This window comes from Nannospalax galili, unplaced genomic scaffold (assembly GCF_000622305.1).
Source record: "Nannospalax galili isolate Female #2095 unplaced genomic scaffold, S.galili_v1.0 scaffold251, whole genome shotgun sequence".
Taxonomy (NCBI): domain Eukaryota; kingdom Metazoa; phylum Chordata; class Mammalia; order Rodentia; family Spalacidae; genus Nannospalax; species Nannospalax galili.
In genome coordinates, this window is record NW_008329576.1 from 1,176,175 (window position 1) to 1,189,950 (window position 13,776).

The window sequence follows — 13,776 nt, forward strand, 5'->3', positions numbered from 1 at the left end:
CTCTCAGCCCCCTTGTGTCCATTCAGCCTCTGTTCTAGCTGTTTCAAGCCAGCTCCTGGCTGGCTTCACCTTGGCAATTGAGCAGCTTGCCTGGCCGCCATAGTGAGGACCACTGGTCTGGGAGGACCATGACAGGCCTGCTGAGTGTTCAGCCCCCAACCCCAGCCACAACATAGTAAGAGAAGGAGTCCCCATTGGAATCATTTCCTAAAGAGTTGAAGGCTCAGGGATCCAGTGAGAAAAGAAAAGGGATTGTTCTGGAGGGTCCTAAGCAGACAAATCTGTTTATACCAATAAGATTCTGGTCAAATAATCTCAAATTCCAGAGATACAAGACTTCTGACTCATCTAGAAGAGAGGGAGAGGGGAGGAGAACTTCTGGTCTTCAAAACCAGACCCCCAAAGACAGATATTTTTGAGACCAGATCTCCCTCTCTCTCTCTCTCCCTCTCTCTCTCTTTCTCTCTCTCTCCCTCTCTCTCTCCCCCTCTCTCTCTCTTTCTCTCCCTCTCTCTCCCTCCCTCCCTCCCCCCTCTCTCTCCCTCTCTCTCTCTCAACCCCTTCTTCCCCTCTTCTTCTAGGTCAATGATTTTTTTTAACCTAGGCCCTGGACAATAATTTCATTAGGGTCCCGATGCCGCCTAAGCAAAGTAGTACAGGATTTTGGTCAGGTGATGTTCCTAGTAACTTCGGCTGTCCAATAAAGGCTGCTGGGTGGAAGCGCAGGCTGGAGACAACTTTAAGCAGGACCTTGGGGGGAACTCTGTGAATCTGGGGTCCCTGTAGCCTGCTATGTGATCCGGTTTGACTGGGGAGGAATCGGCCATTGGCCAGGGAGGCCAGAAAACAGAGCATTTCACTCCGACCTCGGGCCTGCCCACCAGACTCAGGGTAACCGCCGAGGGAGAGCCGTTTCATTTTTAATCCTGAAATTATTATTGCTATTAATAAAACTATATATCCTGCCCAGTAGCCGAGCAAGATGAAGCTTGCGTTAAATGGCTCTGAAGAGCCTTGCAGCTCCCCCACACACACACCAAATGCTGGGTTCATCCCTGGCCCAGCTCAGCAATGCCCGTGGCCCCAAGCGTCGCGTCTGAGGGCGGGGTGCGTCTGGCGCCCGGCTTCGCTGGAAATGTTGAGCAAGGGGAGGGTCAGACCAAAGGAACCCCTGCACCCCCTAATGCGGCACCCTCCCCCTTATTCTCCTTGCCCACCGCTTCTGTTTTCTCCTTTGGAGAGAAAAGGAGCCTAAAACCCCATTTTATGGGGGAACGTAATTGCGAGAGCGGGATGCGCTTTCTATATGCGCTCTCTATAGAAATGCGTCCTCCCAAATGCTGCCGCTGTCCCATTACCGGAATGGGTACCATTCGGCTGCTGCAGATACGACTTTCTTCCATTCTTTACTTTTTTATTAGCCAATCAAAGTAGCTTCCGAAAGCTATTTGTGATTTGTGAAAAATAGTATCTTTCAAAATGCTGAGTTGAAGCATCTCGCTCATTTCGCCTTGGATTTATTATTCTAATCTCAACAGCAGAGACAGGATAATGCAGCTATTAAGTTGGGGGGCAAATTCGTTTCTCTGAATTAAAAAAAAAACAAAAACAAAAACCCTCCGCATTTTCTCTCCCTCCGCACTCTCACTGCACCCCCAAGGGAGATGCTGGGGCTTGGAAAAATATGGGGCATCAAGGGAAATAGTGTTTCCCTGAGGGACGCCCCGGGGAACCCTGTAATGAGAGGGTAGGCTGGCCTCCCCAGTCTTATCTTCCCGGTATGAGATGGCCTAGTGACCGGCTGAAAAGTACCCCCTGGCTCCAATTATAGAAGACTCAGGACAGGTTGTGTGCCACAGTCTAGAGGTGAAATTTCCGGTGAGCTGCCCACAGCGGGGTCCCATTCTCCTGCTGCCCATTGTGAGAAGCTGGGCCAGCGGCTTCCTCGTCGTAATTTTTAACTACCTGTTATAAAATTTATGGGTGGGTTTGTAAAAGAAACGAGGTCTCTGCATCCGGCTAAGAGAACTGCTTTGCTTACCGTGGAGGAAGTTTGGGGAGGGGATGAAGGGTCCCCTGTTGGCTGGGGTAGCACCCAGCTACTAAGGTTCCCTGGCCAGCTCAAGGCCAACGGAGGAGAGAGGAGCCCGCCTTCAGATTTCCAGTCAGTGGGGGTGGGGGTGGTGGCTAGACTGGGACCCAACAAATAGTCTCTGTGGGAGAATTTATTCTGGCCTCCCCACACTGGACTTACTACCAAAATTGGGGGTCTGGAGAAATGAGGTGCTTAGAATTTTAGTGCGGAAGGCAGAGTTCAGAGCAGTAAATGGCTTTTTTGAGGAGCATCGGAAGCCCTTAGCCAGGTTCCAGCTGCCCAGACACTAAAGGAGACAATTTTTCTGAAAAGGGCAGGTGTTTGGCAACCAGAAAAGGTTTCAAAGTCTATTGTACCCCAAAGAAAAAAGAAGTAGGGACCAAGACCATGGGCTTAAAATTATTTTCAGTTGCTGGAGGACTGCAAGTTCCTTTTAAAAGCTAGAAAACAAGAAGACAGGAAGCTAAGGAAGGATGGTCTTGGGGTGGGGAATGGCATTCTGTCTGAAATAAGGACCACTTAGGGATGAGGGTCATTTAGAGGGTCCTAGCACCCTCTTCTGCCTCCACAGGACTGCTCAGGGCAGGTCCAGAACTCCTGCTTTAGACTCCGTCTGGGGCAGGCTTGGCTGGGAGGGCTGCCAACCACATGAGACTCCAGTTTCTGTCTAGTGGGGAGTGGGGGCTTGCCCCCTGCGTACTGGTAGGGAAGATGTGTTCTCATTCCAGTAAAAGAAAAAGTAGGAAAGGGGGGGGTATTCATTTTCCAACCCTTCATCTCATCAGCCTTCACTGCCCCATGGCTGCAGATCTTTGCAAAGCTTAGATCTCACTCAGATACAACCTTATTACCTCTACTTATTAAGAAAAATATTAAAAATTCGGCACAAGAGGAGGCAGTCGACCTCCAGGTCCTGAACCCTTCCTTCTCCCCTCCCTGCATCCCCTGTTGGCTATGGCTGTGCTAGTCTGGAACAGCCGGCCCTTAGGGAGTGGGCGGTGGGTGGGGGTGGGGTGGGGGTCGGGGATGCTCCCTTTCTGAGAGAATTGGGTAAACATGGCGACCGTGGCGCCCATTTGCACACGCTACACAAATGCATCGCATTCCCGGTTGTTTGCAGAAAATTTACAGCTGAGTAATAAAAGTTTACGATCGACTCACAAGTTGGATTGGCCACAAGAAGTCATGTGGATTCCATCCATGAACGTGAACTTTTTATTGTGGTTTGTCCGTTCCGAGCGCTCCGCAGAACAGTCCTCCCTGTATCCCTGTAAGGGCCTAACCAATGCCAGGGAAACCTGCGCTGGGTGCTCCCTTCATTACCAGTAATTTTTAAAAATTAATCTGATTAATAATCCCCTCCCTTTAATTTTTTTCCTCCCCGGTGGAGTTGCCGGAAGCTGGGGGCACCTGGGAAGGGAGGGGTGGGAGAGGAGAGGCAAGAGTTGAGGGCACCCCTCTCTCTCTCCCTACACCCGACCCTCTGGCCCCCAAGGGGCAGGAGGAACGCCGGAGTGGGAGCTGAGACCGGAGCTGCAGAAGCCTCCACCACTCCCCTCTCCCAGACTCTCCTTCCTGCCCTTTCCTGCAACTCTCCATTTTATCTGGCTTTTAAAAAATTATTAGGACTTTTCTTTTTAATTTTTAAATTTATATGAAGTATATGTGTGTGGAGCTGAGACAGGCTCAGCAGCGGCACAGAATGAGGGAAGACGAGAAAGACAGAGTGGGAGAGAGGCAGAGAGAGAGGGAGAGGGAGAGTGACAGCAGCGCCCGGTAAGTGTTTCCTTATTGGTTCAAATATGTAACTAATGGTCCGTAGCTGGGTGGCGGTTTCGAGACAAGGACAGCCACGGCTTGTCTTGGTTAGAGAAGGAGAGGGGCTGGTGGGCGCGTGGGTAATTATGGGGGGGTCAAATGGGGGGACGGGGTTAAAAGTGAAATATATCGGTAACGTAGTGGGGAGAATGTGTTGTCCTGATGTCACTGTGTGCCGAAGTTGGGGGTCAAGGGGTCCGAGAATCTTGGCATGAAGGGCGCAAGCCCCTGCTCTCGGGCGCGCGGCCCACCGCCTGATGCCCACAGCGGCTGTACCTGTTTGTTAGAGATCTGCCCTACCCTTGGTTAGTGGGACTGGGACGGAAGGGCCTCGGAAGCTCAAACTTCAATACAAGAGAGAGAACCTGTAGGCTGGGCCCGTTGCCCCCCAAACAAACTTTCCAGGGCCCCCTCCCTGTCCGGCAGCCCCCTCCCTCCCGGAGAGCGAGCCCGCAAGAGCTCACACATGCGCAGTGTGAGCCCAGGGCCGGGCAGCGGCGCAGGAAGCTAGAGCAGCTAGGCGGGCGGCGGAGCCGGTTAATTGGCAATTAGGGGGGAGGCTAGTGGCTGGTGCGCGTCAGCCAAGGGGAGAGAGTCTGCCCACCCCCTTTTCCCGCCCTCCACCCCGGCGGAGGGAAAAGTGGGAGGTGCCGGCACTGCGGGTGGAAAGGGTGGGGGTGGGGGAGATACAGTACTCAAAAGCCGTCTTGTACTGGGAGAAAAGAGGCCTATCTGCTTCCGCTCGGCGGGTCCGGTGCCCCCACCCCCAGTCGTGGCCACTCCACCCGGGATGCCCACTGAACTGCTTCACGCTCCTTGCATGGCTGCCCTAGTCTAGGACCAGCCGGCTCCTGGCGGAGGTGGAACTGCGAGAGGCCCCAGGCTGGGCGGGGACCGACAGGCCTCGCCGGCAGGGCCTCCGGGGTACTGCCGAGGTAGCCGGCACTTCAGGGGGCCGAGGGGAGGGGGCTATGCGATAGGGGCTTCAGAATAAGGGGCGAGAGAATACTGGATCTTCCTAATAGTGGGTGCTAACGGCGTGTTGTATACTCTCAACCTGACACATATGGCTTCATAACACAGCGGCTTAATTTCTTCCAAATGTACATGGCCCTGACTGTGCGGCAGTCTGATGTATGACCCCCGCCCTCCTCCCTGGCCTGGGTCCGAGGCGACCCTGTATGTGTGAGCTTCTGTTTATACGGAGCGGCGCGCACACAAAATGCTTACATATCCAAGCAGGCACACCTTAGAGCTGGGAGGGGGCATATTCCTGGCGCGGTCCCAGACCCTGGGAGCCCAACTCACCTTCAGTCCAAACCAACACCCCCTCCCGGTCTCCCAGAGGCCCGACTGGGATTCTACGCCCAGCCCAAGGGGGAGGGGAGCAGTCCTCGATTTCCTGTTTAAATCCTGACCCGTCGGCTTGGGGTGGGGGATAAGAGGGGGGAGAAACCCTTTTTAAAAAAAAAATCAAATTGTTAAAAAAAATACCGTTCTACTGCATTCAGAGCAAACCACTAGAGTCCGAGCTGACGGTGAATCTTCTCTCCCCTCCCCCCACAATCCCCTTCCCTTCTTCTCCAGCCCCCCCAAAATTCCCCTTTTGCAGTCGACATAAAGGCCTCTGAGGTATTCTCCCGGGGGAAGAAATGGCATTTTCTCTCCCCTTTCCCACCCCACCCCCCAATACGACTGGTGTGTCGGCAGAGGCGTCTGCCGAGGGGCTAATTTCACGTTCCTTGTTTACGATCTAGAAAAACGCTTGGCTCTCCCCAAATGGGCTCAGCCCGCCGCTTGCTCCGGCTGCCGCGCACGCTCCTGCCGCCTGGGTCGAGCCCTGGGGCTTACGCCTTGGGGAACCAGGCTGTTGCCCGCCGGGAGGAGCCTGTGGGACCTGAAAAGGGCCAGGGCGTACGTTGGGACAGTGGAGGGACCCTGGAGGCCTGAACGTGGGATCCTTTCTCCTGGCGTAATATGGGAACCGCCGATTGGTGAGGCCTCTGTTTCTCTTTCGCCTGTATTTTGTTGGTCTCTGCCCCTGCGGATACCAGCATTGACATGGGGGGGGGCATTCGGGGGACACCAGTCTCCTTTGTTCCCAAAAGAAAACCGTTTCCGGAGAAGGCTATTCAGTGTAGATTTACCTGGGATTTGGAGGGCCCCCCTCCCAACGGAGGGGCGGGCCTGGACAAGGTTGGGGTATTTCCCTAGGCCTACAGGAGTCTAGCTGGACGTGCTAACAGCGAAGTTGAGGTGCTAGGGTGAGAGATTACCCGTTAACAGCACCAGCCTGAGGTGTCCTTATATTTTTATTTCCTGTTCCTTCTTGGCTGTGGCCCTGCAGGCCTCCACTTTATCCTATGCCCTTTGCCCCAAGACCCTTCTTGAGAGCCGGGAATGCAGAGCAAGTAGAGAGGCAGTGACGACCCTGGTTTTCCAATTTTCTGATCTGACCAGGGTATAAACCAGACCCCAAGGCAGTGCTTTGCTTGCCAGTTACTTTCCCCTTTCTCCTCCTTCCCTCTCTTTCTGGAACTCCAACAGAAGCATAAGAGGGGCCCCAGAGGCAACCCTCAACCTACTGGCAGTCCAAATTCTCTGTTGATGTGGTCCTCACTGCAGGAGAGCTCCTCTGTGATTATCTAATAATAGCCAGGGTGACCAAGAATAGAATTTTGCTCAAGGACTCTGCACACCCAGGGCTGAGGAAGAGCAGACACTGGATCTGTGGATCACAGCTTGGCATCTTCCCCAGATCCCAGGGCCCCAGCATTCCCCCTGAGCTCACTCTTTGGGCACCTCCCCCCTTAAGAAGCTTTCTTCGTCCTGCCACCCTTTGTATTTCATCCAGATTCCTAGCAGAAATAGGAAGAACAAACCCTTTCTCTTCTTGGTCTAACAGTTGTGATTCCCACAAAGAATGCGCCCTTGGTTGGAGCAGGCAACCTTGTTGAGCTGGCTGTTGTATTCTGAAATCAGGCTTGGTGGATTTATTCATTTATTATATACAGGCTCAAATACACAGATTCAGACTCATGGAGGAGTATATAGAGACTCATTTCCTCATGGTTAATTGTATATTGCCATGGCTATATTTGATCAACACCGTTTTATGTGCATGCGAAATTTTGTTAGCCCTCAGTAGATGAGAGTGGGCTACAGGAGCAGCAGTGTTGTAGGGAGGAGGCCCTCTGTGCTGTTCTGCTGGAAATGTGTGCGCTGGAACTAGAGTATGCCGGTTCCAATAACCAAGGATCCATATGGACTTTTTCAGACCTTATGCTTTTGCTGTCCATGCTTCTGGCCTGAGAAATACTATAGATTTCTCTTCTTCCTCACCTCCCTACACATGCTGCCAACTGTCTTCCAAGGGGAACTCTTGTCATCTTGAGAGTGAAGTCTCTGGGCTCCTCCACAGTTGTTGTGGGCCTGTGAGCCATTCTGAGCAGTCAGGGCTGGGCCCTGGGATTGGAAGCCTCGGGGTGGGGCAGTGGGGCGGCAGAAGAATCAAGATGGTTAATAAGATGACTTCTGGGCAGGGGTCTGGCTGGCTACTGGCCAGTGTGCTTGGAGAGGCTTGTGGAGAAGGCAAACCAGAAGTAGCAATATGCTATTGTGAATAACCCTCCTTTGCCTGCCCTGGCTGCTCACCACACCCTAGATTTGCCTGTGTGTAAGGGCATATTAGGAGTTCTGGAACATCCCCCAAATACCCAGATCTGGAGACTGGTGTGGCTGCATTTTAATTCTGTCAGCAACCTGAGCCAGAGCGAGGGTGCTACGGGGAGGCTAGCAAAGAAGGCTTCTGGAGGCCCCTCTGATGAGCAAGCAGGGCCGTGTGGCCTCTGGGCCTGGAGCCCCGAGTGTGGGCCAATGCTGAGAACTGATTGGCCTTTCTCACTTCCGGGGCCACGAAAAGACAGGCGGAGGGGAAATATAACTGTCAATGGAAAGCCCCATTAATGAAAGTGAGAATGGGAACGGGGCTGGATGGGTTTTGTGCCGCTACTAAAGCACTCAGGTTCCTCCCAAGAATCTCGTGCCCAGACTTGCTGAACCAGGAGGTCCGCAGCTTTCTTCCAAGTTCCTTCCATGTAACAGGGCGACCTCAGAATTTCTGGCTCTGGCCACCTAGACGTTGGGGTGACATTACCCCAGGGTCATGCCCCTCACCCAGCCCACGGCCTCTGCCACGGCGCTAGCTAGCAGCCGCCCCTGTTTATTGTGTCTGTGACTTGTTTACTTGTTTTGTCTGCTGCCACCCTGCGTCTGAAACCCGCCAAACCAGCAAATTCACCGGGGAGAACAAAGTGCAGCGCTCTCTTTTGAAGTCCCTCCCCTTTCCAGCACCCCTCCCACCCTTATGTGCACTTCATCCTCCCCTTTTGGAAGGGAGGAAGCAGAAATTGTCCTAAAATAGGGCAGATGTTTATGGGTCTGAGGAATTATGGGGACACCATAAACCTCCTGGTGTCCTGGTGGTGAAGAGACTTCCAAGCTGCCCTGCTCTTGCCTACAGCTTTTCTTCCTTCCCCTTGGTAACCAGTTGAGTAAGGGGGCCACAGTTGCCAAGAACACTTCACCCCCTTCCCTTGCACTCCCCTCCCCCTGGCTGTGCCATTTCTCTCTGTGGGGGCTCTCTCAGACACAGGTTGTTGGGTTTTAAGTCTGGGTAATGTTGGTAGATTCATAAAACCAGATAAAGCATGTCAGTCTCCCCCCTTCGCTCTCCTCAGTCCCCCAAAATAGCAGTGAATTTAAGCAAATCCTACAAAATTAAATTGCCCCTTCTCTAAGGAGCCTATAAATCTCTGATCCTGCCAGGTGCAGAGTCAGAGAGGCCGATGTTCACCTTTAATTTTGCTCCTGGCTATCAAATCTAAACGAGTATCCTTGAAGCAACGCTCTTGTTTCTGAAATTAGTTCCGCTCCCAATCTCTCTCCCTCTTTCACCAGTGTGAATTAAATGGTTCTTTCATATCTGCAAACAATAAAAGGATAAACCTATTTATAGAGATGATGATGTTTCATCATTGGCTTATTGTTCCAGAACATGATAACATTTTATTTTCAAACAGAACTTAGATCAGGGGAAGAAGAGGAGGGAAGGGGGAGGATAGTAAGACAGGCTTATCCACATACAAAATTTCTGCCATACATAACTTTTATGACTGTCACAATTTCCCTATGACAACCTCGCTGTGACGTCATAAATTCCTAGTTCTTCAATTTTACAATTCTCATAAACCTCCAAAATGGGTCCAAATAATGGTCTATGTTTAGAAATATAAGAGAAACCAAGAAGCTGGGAGTCCTTTGCACTAGCCCAGAGCAGCACACCCCTATTGGCCCTCAACCTTCACTTGAGACTTTATTCTGGATCCTAAAGTACTCTAAATATTCTAGGTCTTGATTTTTATTTCCGGACCAAGTAGGGTCATTTGCTTTGCTCTCCTGAAATGCTCCTTGGCAACTCTACTCCCCAGTTTCAATGGGAATAAGGTGGTGTGTCCCTGGCTCTCCACAAGCCCCCTCCTCAGCCAATATTCAGCTGCTTTAGGATAAAATGGGAGGCTTGAGGACCTGGCCCCAAAAGCCAGAAATGATTTTTTCCAGATGGAGCCTGAAGGGGGCTCAGGGTTGAGTGTGATGGGGCCTATTCTACTTTTGAACCTTAAGTCAGAGAAGTGAGTTGGAGAGACCAGACACATGCCAATGTGTGGATTTGTGTCTGCTGATGGTAGCAGCAGTAACTGAACTGTCAGGAAAGGTCAGGCAGAAATTGGGAAAGTTGGAGGGAGGAGAGAAAACATGGCAGGAGTTAGCAGAGCTCATCTATAGACCTTTTTCTTTTGCTGAATTGCAATAAAGCAACACCAGCATCTGCACCCTCACAACCTCTTCCTGGCTCAAAAGGAGTCTCAGGCATAGGCCTGAGAGGGGTTTGGGCCAGTTCTTAGCAGTTGTGCATGCCCCCATCTGGCCCTTTTCTCCTTCCCTTCTCCCTGTAGACTCCCCAACTCCCTTCAGCTGGATACCTAAGCCCAGTCGCCAAATATCAGCACCCACAAATTGAATCTATTTCTGGGTTGGGTGTGTCAATTTTCACTTGTCTCCAAGTATCTCTAAGCTTGAATTTCGAAAGGAGTGCTTCTTTTTGGAAGGTACTGTGTGTATGAAGGGCCTATGTGCTAGGAAAACCTCCCCTTACAATATCTAGGATCAACCCGGAACCCCTTGGTGAGTCATACTTTGGCATTCACAAGCAGACCGGTCCTAGCGTTCAGGTTCCCTGGCAGCAGCCCTCAAGGCTCTCTTTGCAATTCTTTTACTCCGAGTTCCACGGAGATCAAAGGAGCTTGCACACAAAACAGGCATTTGGAGTAGGGTTTTTTGTTTTGTTTTGTTTTGTTTTTTTAGTTTTTAAATTGAAAAATCTAACCATAAGTCAGTGGAGATAGCTGAACTCTACAACAGCAAAGCCTTAACCAAATAGTGCGATTGTGAGGTGAACTGAGCAATTATTGAGCAGGCTCTTTCTCTGTAAGAGGGATTTCAGCCCTCACCCAGTGGCACAAAAGGGACCGGCCGGGCAGCCGCTCTCCGTCTCTGGAAATCACGAACTCGGCGTGGTGGAGGGGCAGAGTCCCGCAGCTGCGGTGCCTTGCAGGCAGCCAGAGCTCAGGCAGGCAGAGGGAGCTTGGGGTCTGGTGGCTCTAGCGTTGGGGTCCGCGGTCAGCTTCCCAGGCGCGGGGCTGCAGTTGAAGTCGGCGGCCAGGAATGGAGTGTGCGTATCTGTGCTGGAGTGAGTCACAAACGTCTTCCTGGAGTTGGGGGATCTGGCGAGAAAGGAGACTTGCAGAACACAAAGTCAGGAGGGGCTTCGGAAAATACTGTCCCCAAATAAAAATTCCAGCTCTTACCAGGCTCACTTCAAATGTCTCTACAAAATTACTATATTTGAGTAATTCTGAGTAGAGAAGAAAGCAAAGGCAGGCAAGATGAGGCCTGCCCATGACCACCCTAGAAGCAGGAGTCCAGTCCCCCCCCCACTTCCCCTTTGAGCTCAGAGTCGCAAAGACACCCCCCCCAGCCTTCCCATGGCTTAGAGCAGGCAAGGCTGAAATGGAAGCGCTCAGCTCACCCTGGGAAACCCCCAAGTGCCCAGCTCTAGTACAACCCCTTAGCCTTGGAGACTTCAGGCCAGGGACTACCCTACTCAGGCCCACAAAGCAGGCAGTAAATGCCTCTCCTGTAATTAGTGCTCATGGAAAGCATGTGTTTTGGATTGGGGTTGGGGGCACTGAACTGCCCGTGGCAACTTCCCCTTTATCCCTTTTCTGCATTTTTTAATGTTCTACTTTTGAATCTAGTAATTGCAACTCCCAAAGCGAAAATTGCTCTTGATACCAAGCCCCCTCTAAATGCCTAATTTAGAAGGCCGAGGGCCCGGAACATTGGGAAGACCTGCCAGCCTGATGGGGGGCTTCACTGATTTCTCTGGGCTTGTTTTGATAGAAACAAAGAATGGGTGACTCCCTCCTTCCCAAGACTTGTGCATATTTACAGAGCTCCACTGCAGTTTTAATAAAACATCTGTTCTTGCTTCTGCTGATGAGTTTCCATAATTGTTTTCAGACAAATTTAACAGGAAAATATAAATATGTTTAGAAAAATACAAGTCCTAGCACCTCCTTTCCATGGACAGCCATTTTCTCCCTCCCCCCCAATATAATCAAATGGAAGGAAGATCAGGCTCATCTGACCTGTTCTCCCCCCTTGGAGCGAATATTTCTAGCAAATTTCCACCTGCATAATTAAAGATCTAACTAAAAGAAAGGTGATTCTTTCCCCCTCATCTCTTTCTGTTTCTAAGGAGAGTGTTGAAAATTAATTTTCCCCGAAGTTTTTAAGCAGTGGGAGGATATTTGTGTTTTTACTTCCCCTGGTCTCCCTCTTCCAACATTTCTGCCTCCCCCCCCCAGCAGCTGGTTTCTGTTCATTATAAATCCTGAGACCTTTCAGTCCCTGCCCTCTGTTTAGGGATGTAATAAAACACTTAACTTTCAGGGGCCTGAGACTTACATTCTGCTCCTCAGGTCGCCCACCCCCCAGCCTAGACCCTACCACCTTTGGACCCCTAAAGAGGATCTCCCCAACTTTGGATCCCTTTTCATCTCTGGGTCTGCTTGAGGAGGGGCTGGAGGGAGCTCAGGCATCCTTGCTGGGGGGCTGTAGTACATGCTGCCCTAAGCCCTTTCAAGGTCCTTCCCTTCCCACCTACCCATAAGAGAGATTTTAAAATCCACACTCATGAAAAGTAAAAACCTCATTAAGACATCCTATCTTCCATCATTCAATTTGTTGTACATTGCAACAATTTAATATCTTGAAGGAAATATCACTGACATGATTTATCCCTCTAGCAATCTCACTGAAATAGGTGTGGGGGGGGATTTACGCTTTCTTCCTGCCTCTTCTACTTTATGTTGTTCCCCTCAGGGCAGGCAGGAGACTGGGAACTTTGAGAGAGGCTACTGGTGTCCAGGGGTTCACTGACTTGTTCCCTAGCTTGGCCCCAGGGTACTGTTCCCTTGTTATCTCTCCCCCTACCTCTTGCCCTCCAGGGGGACTGGAGCCCCAGCCAGCTGTTGGAAACCTCTGCCCAGGCATGCCATGAATTTGAGGACAGCTGGATTGGAAAGCAAAAAGAAGCACACTGGTGTCTGTGTTTATGTACCTGCTATGTTATCCCAAAATGAGATAACATGTAAAACTCTTTCTTATTGGAAGCATCCTCCTCTACCCTTTGCTCTTCGTCTCCTCGGGAAGAAGAAAGGGCAGCTCAAAGGGAGGAATCTTTATAATTATAGGGATCTTCTCCTCTGAATTCGTCTCCTCTTTTTTTGAAGGGGGGGGTTTAAAGTCTGTCTGTCAGGAAGACTCTAAAATGCCCTAATGAGGTTCATGTATTAACTAACATTTTGTCTGTACCAGTACACACTGTCTGCTTTTGGGTTTGAAACTTTATTTTTTCCCTCTAGCGACACTCCAGGGAAACCTTAACGCTACAGAAGATGAATAAACGAGTTTTTTTCCCAGCATAGTCCCGTTTATGGCTTTATTGCTGCCCATTGATTACTCTGCTTTGTTACACAGAAGGAAAAGATCATAAAATCTGGCGACATCCGGGTTCTTGTTATAGCCAGTCTCAAAAAAAAAATTAGGCAAGAATATGAGCTTTTCTGCTTCCTGCATATGAACCTCATATCCCGTCTTTGTCAGTACAGGCATTTTCAGCCTGTATCCCAATATCAAATTAGGTTTGGATTAATCAGAGGGAACCCCAGCTGCACATCTTTGGTGTTTCGGTTCACTCACTACAGCTCTCTGAAGCCTCCACCAAGCTGCCCTTTCCCAATCTTCTCCCTTTTTCTCAGGCCCAAGGTGGGGGATAAAATGGAGATAGGGGGTGCTGAGTCCAAAGGTGACTGGCACGGGCAGGCAGAAGAACTCCCCAGACTCCTTTGCCAGAGTCTTCTAGCCTCAGAACTCAGATCCAGGAGGCACCTCCCCTGGCAGAGCAGTGACCCCAGAGGGGGTAAGGGAGCTTCTGACCTGGGCAGGGGCTTGAACCTGCTGGAAGGTAACTGTCCATCAGAGCACCACCAGTCTTCTGTTTCAGACTGATCCTATGTGAATTACCCCACCATCCTGGCTGGCTCCAAATCATAAATTCTCACCAACATAAACAGGAGTTGATGTCTTTAGACAGTCTCTCTCTCTCTCTCTCTCTCTCTCTCTCTCTCTCTCTCTCTCTCTCTCCTCTCTTTGTTTTTTTACACATTTTTTTTTTAAAC

General features: G+C 50.7%; 2 protein-coding genes across 2 annotated transcripts in view; both read left to right on the plus strand.

Annotated features, from left to right (window-relative positions):
• Positions 1 to 3,345: 3,345 nt before the first annotated feature.
• Hoxc6 (homeobox C6) overlaps positions 3,346 to 13,776 on the plus strand; it is a 13,820-nt gene continuing 3,389 nt past the window's right edge. Inside the window, exon 1 of the mRNA XM_008838996.2 lies at positions 3,346 to 3,871. The gene's annotated coding sequence lies outside the window, so the exon portion shown is untranslated. The remainder of the gene's footprint in view (positions 3,872 to 13,776) is intronic.
• The window catches only part of Hoxc4 (homeobox C4), a 38,122-nt gene continuing 28,085 nt past the window's right edge, over positions 3,740 to 13,776 (plus strand). The window contains exon 1 of the mRNA XM_017799627.2: positions 3,740 to 3,871. The gene's annotated coding sequence lies outside the window, so the exon portion shown is untranslated. The remainder of the gene's footprint in view (positions 3,872 to 13,776) is intronic.